Below are 6,000 nucleotides of genomic sequence, written 5' to 3' on the forward strand. Positions count from 1 at the left end.
ATAGGAAGAAAAAGTGCTTGACTCGCCTCCACCCTGTTAAACTGGCTTGCTTCTTCTCATCTGATGTGTTTTTAGTACCACACCCACCCATCCGTTCTCCTGTTCCTTTAGGAATTTGGCAGTGTGCCATGTGTCCAGGAAAGGTTCAGTAAATGTTAATTAACTTTGATTTCCAAGGAGGGAAATTCTACAGAGAATGGTGATCAGTTCCTTCTTTTTTCTGCTGGAGGTAGGGCAAGAAAAATTGCAACAGTAGGAAGTCTCTACTGAGTCTGAAGTCTGTGTGTTTTGTGTGTGTGTGTGTGTGTGTTTGTGTGTGTGAAGGAGTAGGGGTAACCGGCTTCCATTAATAAGGAGAGAGGATTGGGCCATAATTTGGGAGGTTAACGAAGGAGCCCCTGAGTCTTAGCGTGCCTCTCCAACTGTCAGGGGCTGGAAAGGGGAATCAATCGAAGAGAACCAGCGTAGATTTCTCAGCATGCGTAGGTAGTGCATTACACCTCTCACCTTCCCTTCATGTCCTCACTTTTGAACCAGTCATTCAAACCTCTGTTTCCTTAAATTACATTCATTCTTCTTTCCAATGCAATCTGGCTTTGTCTCCAGAATTCCAAATTATTTTCTTCCTTACATGGTTGTTTCTTATTGTGGAACCTGACTTCACGATCTATTGCCACCCACGCTAAAACCTGAAAGTCATCCTAATCTACCGTTTCCTCCTCTTCACTTCCTTTAGTGTCTCCCATCCTCAACCGGCTGCATCTAAAAGGTGCTCTCCACTCCCACTGCCATTGCCTGTTTGAGGTCCTCTGTCTTGCATTGCCCTGCGTCCACTATCCTACCTGCAATCTGCCCCCTGCTCCTCTGTGCACAACTCATTTTTTCTCAATTACATGTAGGAAGAACTTTCTTGAAATATCTCCGTGCTTTCTAATCCCATCAACACCTGTCTGCCCCCTCTTCTGGATCTTGCAGTCGTGACCCCATATCAGAGCTCAGCCCAGCCAAATTCCCATGCAGACAAACCCCTTGTTAATGGTCAGGACACCTGCAAACTCCACAAAGTAAAACTTAAGGCCCTGGGACGTCTGGAGGAGCTGCAGGTGCTGTGGACAGAAAACCCCCGATGCTTCTGCTGGGGCTGGGAGGTGAACAGAAAGTTTGAGGTTTTCTCCCCACTGGGTATGTGATGACCTCCATTTGTGGTATGAGACTATCTGATAGTTAATATATTTGAATTCCTCTCCCAAGTTCATTTTTTCTGTCTTTACAAAGAACTTTTATTTTCCTCTAGGATCCTAGAAGAACCGTACTTTCTTTCTCTGGACTCCAATGTGGTAGATTTAACCCAACCATCGCTTCTTCTTTTTTTTTTTTCTTTTTTCTCTGTTTGTTTGTTTTTTAGCATCATCTTAGGCTCCAGGTTGAAAAAATAATGGTGAGTATATAGAACTAGAAATATATTGATTTTAGATCACATGGATTTAAGGGTCATGCAATGATTAGTAATTTTTTATTATATGAGCACACCCTTTTTTTTTTTTTTTTTTTTTAGTTTAGATGTTTAATTCTTCCTAGCCATCCTCCAGAAAGGTCAAGAGTTATTTAGTTCTCTCCTAAAGTTGCTCTCTTAAACAATGCATGCTCCACTCATGGAAGCAAAATTTTTTCTTTTAGTTTGGATTTTCCTCCTAAGGCTTTCCGATGCCTTGGATATCAGGGAGTCCATAAAATCAACACCCGTGGATTTTAATTTGGGGGATTCTGTAAGATTCTACAGTCCTAAAGGGCAGAGCAGAGGTCGTGGCTTGTGTCTTTGTTTCCCCCCTATCTTTTTGCAGGCATCTATACATGGAAAACAAATTGGAAGAAAATCCAGGTATTTGGAGCCAATCTGCCACCAACAGAACCGAGCAGCCATTTTACAAAATTGAAAATGACATTATTCATTAGCCATCAACATATTCCTTCATCTCACTGGAAATAAAGAAATCTGATCAAGGGTGAATGTGTATGTTTGTGCCCTGATCCATCCATTAAAATAGATTAGGACTTTGTACTCTGAGTGCTCTGAATATCTGCTGGGGAGTTGGTGGCCTTCAGGACTGCACGTAAGGAACAGGTGTTTTCAAATATCCATGACTGATAAGTGCCAAGAACTGCCGTTGCATGTCCTGCATTTGCTTTATCAGTTGCTTAGTGGTATGTGACTACCTGGATGACGTATGTTTTCCCCAAGACCCAGTTGCCTTTTCCATGAATAACTGAGACGTGCCTTCTGGGGGAATTGTTTGAGGTCAGAAGCCCTGCTGTCCTGTAGTGGAGGCAAATAAAATTCATATTTATTCTTCAAATAAAACAAAATTCTTTGGGGAATTGCAAAAATGTACCAAGGGCAGGGATATAGGTGATATATCTTGAAATGCATTCATGTGATTTTATGCAGAAGCAAGTTTCTCCAGTGTTGCAGCTGAGACGAAATCTCAGGCTGGCCTCGTTCAGTCTCCAGCTCCCTCCCCTCTTCTCTAAGTTGAGGTGTGAAGGCCCTGTCTCCTCCATGAAGCCAAAGCCTCACTTCCTTTTTGAAACTTACAAGTGTCCTAGACTTTTGAAGAGGGAGCTGTTCCACATGGGGGATTTGGCTGAACTGAGCACTCTGGAGGGCTGGGCGTGTTTCATGTCCAAGTGTAGGCAGTTATTGACAAGATGTCCTTGAGGGATGGCCCCTTGGGGCAAGTGACACTGGTGATGTTCACTCATATGGAGACAATCAGAGGAGGCAGAATTAGATCCCTCAGATTCCCTGGCTCTGGCCACTGGAGGTGCCCACTCAGAGGCTGGGTTCTCTCTCCAGACTGAGCCCTACTTCCCCCAGTGGTCCTTTACGTCCAGGGATCCCCACTAGTCCCTTCACCCCCACAGAAAGTTTTGTAGAATGCCTATCTGGGCAACACAGTGTTCTTTCTTCTACTTCTTTTCTGTTCTCGTCTCAATTTTATGGATAAACTTTTCAATTGCCCTATGGGTATATTAACCCTTCTAGATTGAACCTAATTATCTCTTCCTTGTTATTTTATCATCATCTCAGAGAGACTCTAGATTGATGAAAGAGTGTTAGATGGGACTGGTGAGTTGTTGGTTAAGCCACGTGGGTGGTGGGGATACATTCCGAGGCTAGGCAGTAATGAGTTATTCTTTACTGTGTTTTCACACATTCTGCCAGCTCTGTCTGGGCTTTGCCTTTTGATATGCAAAAATTTTCTTTCTCTCAATATCTTGATTGATTGTTGGAAATTAAAAGCAGTGACTTTCACTATTATTTTAGAAGTTGAAAGCTGAAATGGACTCTTTCATGTTGCTTTCTTACTACAAAAATCCTAATTCTCTCTGAAGCAGTGGGACCTCTGATTGAGTTATTGTTTCCACACACAGGAATCTGTTCCAATCGCTCTCTGTCTTCCAACTCTTTCTAACTCCTCATTGTCTATAAGATAAAGTCCCAACTCCAAAGAGATTCAAAGGCATTAGTGGTCTGACATCACACTTCTTTCGAGCCTCAGCTCCTGCCTTCCTCCCAGGCTCCCTTTGCTGCTGTCCTGTTTCCCAAAGATGCCTCACTTCTTCATAACATCATACCGTTATTCATGCCTGTTCTCCACTATGGGATATTCCTGACTCTTCTCTGTTTGGTGGCCTCTTCTTTAGTCTTTAAGGCCCAAGTCCAACATTATTTCTTCTATGAAATATTTATGCATTCTCAATGTAGACTTAATCTCACTGGCTTTGCCCTCTGAAAGCATACTGTTTATCAAAGAAGCATAGCATTTATCACGTTATATAGTAATTAACCACATCCTTCTTCACTATATTGTCAACTCCTTGAGGCAGACACTATGCCTGATTAATGTCTACAACTGTAGTATCTACCAGAGAGACTGGTATAGAGTTGATTCTCAATAAAAGTTTGTTGAATTAGATACTAGAGAATTCTTTACAATTAAAAAAAGTATTTGATCTTTTCTGATTTGGTATTTATGAGTTAGAATGTCATTGCCATTTATAAGCAAACAATGAATATACTAATTGAAATTAATCCCTGTATTCATTAGCTCAGATCCCCAGTGAATTTCACTTGTCAGGATTTTGTTAACCTAGAATTACTGTGTATATTTGAAATTTGTAATTTTAATTTCTTTAAAAACCCCATCATTTACAAATTGGTTACTCTTACCATTAGTACAAATTTAAGAGATTTAGGATATTCCCTCCCAAAGATATGCTATTTCCAGACCTGTGATCAGCCATGAAGTTATCATAAAAACCCAGTAGCTCTTGTTCTGGACACTGAGTTTCATTGGTTAAGCTTTCAGAAGGAGGAGGGCAGATTAATGCCGTCACATTCTGCGTAAATGTTTGTGGTTTATCATTTGGTTAAGTCACAATCCCCTTAGGAAATGAATGACCAATGTGTCCACTTGTGTGCCCAACCCATCATAGGGGACTTCCAATACCATCTGAGAGGACTTTGAAGCTGTCACTTGAGATTTGGATCTGCAGTGGGAAATCTCCCATTCCAAACCTGGTCAGTATTTGATCCAACCAAAGTGTCATTTGGGTCGTGATTCTTGAGAAGTGTTGCCCAAGTGGCTGTTTATTTTCATCTTGTAGTTCCTTTGAGAAACAGATGATGAAGGAATGGGGAGTTTTTAATTCATGATGTCAAGTGATCACCCTACTTCTGGAAGTCACACCATAGGGAAGACAATCAACGACAGCACGTGTAGTCATATAGGTCTATGCCAGTCATGATCATTCTGCAAAGGGAGGAACCCTCCCCCTCCAAAGTTATGTGCTCTGTGCCAACTAAGGCATTCTCTGCATGGGCAGTGAATGCCAAGTGATGGGAACTGATGTAATGGAATTGTTCCAGCAGTATTCTTCCCTTACTTCAAAAGTCTTAGAGGGGAAAAAGTAATAGGAGTTCAACCTCTATTTTGGAATCAGCCTGACTATTTTAGTTTTAAGAGGAAATAATTTGGCTCTACAGGTACCCATGTGCCATGGTCTGTTCTCTTCTGGTCACCACTTGAGAGCCTTGAGGTCACTTCTGAGTTCTGACTGCTGGGGTAATTGATTTCATCTCCATGACTTCTAGACTCTAGAGCTTGGCAAGCTTGGACTCTGAGACCTGATGGTTAAGTCTTTCCTTATTTGATGTCACAATCTCCAGACCCTTGGATGGCTATTGACCATACATAATCAGGAAGATGCTGACCTCTGTCTCGATTTCTTGATTTCCTACAACCTTGGCTCACCTTGCCCCAACCTGGCTCACCTTGGCACTTTGATGTTTTGGCCATGGCTGTGACAACCCTCAGGGTTAGAACCTGGGCTCTCTTTCTAACTTGTTTCCAAATCTGACCCATTCTTCTGATCTTCTCCTAACCTCTGGAGAGGTTGTGCTTAGTGTGATCTTTAAAGTTGTTGACCTCTGGAACAGACACAGAGGTAATGGCACATAAGCCATAACTGCGATAAGCAGAGACCTACTTAAGGTTGGGAAATCCAATGGAGGAAATCATATAACAGCAAAATTAAGGAACAGCATTGACTTGAGAAGACATGATACAGTCAAAATCATTGGTGGAGGTTTTGTGTGTAAAACTATCTGGGAAAGCTGACATTTTCTTCCAACCTGTCTATTTCACCTCATCCTATTTTAATTGAATCATAGCAACACAGCGAGAAGTAAACTCTTTAGATAAATTATGTTTGCCTTTCAATCATAAAACATTGTTTATCTTCAGTATTTTTTGATGGAAAAGTTTCTTTCATATATTATGTAAAACCCTATCTTCTTTTTTTTATCAAAGTATAGTCAGTTTAGTACAGGGAGCTATATTCAGTACCTTGGAATAGCCTATAATAAAAAAAGAACATGAAAAGGAATATATGTAGAACTGAAGCACTATGCTATACATCAGAATCCCTATCTTCTTA

At 41.2% G+C, this 6,000-nt stretch overlaps 1 long non-coding RNA gene across 2 annotated transcripts in view; it reads left to right on the plus strand.

Moving 5' to 3' along the window:
* The window catches only part of LOC140690469 (uncharacterized), a 74,822-nt gene extending 72,814 nt beyond the window's left edge, over positions 1 to 2,008 (plus strand). For both annotated transcript variants that reach the window (XR_012065768.1, XR_012065769.1), the window contains exons 4-5: positions 1,295 to 1,438; positions 1,842 to 2,008. This is a non-coding gene — a long non-coding RNA (uncharacterized lncRNA). The remainder of the gene's footprint in view (positions 1 to 1,294; positions 1,439 to 1,841) is intronic.
* Positions 2,009 to 6,000: the final 3,992 nt, after the last annotated feature.

Source organism: Vicugna pacos, chromosome 30, assembly GCF_048564905.1.
Source record: "Vicugna pacos chromosome 30, VicPac4, whole genome shotgun sequence".
In the NCBI taxonomy this organism is placed as follows: Eukaryota; Metazoa; Chordata; class Mammalia; order Artiodactyla; family Camelidae; genus Vicugna; species Vicugna pacos.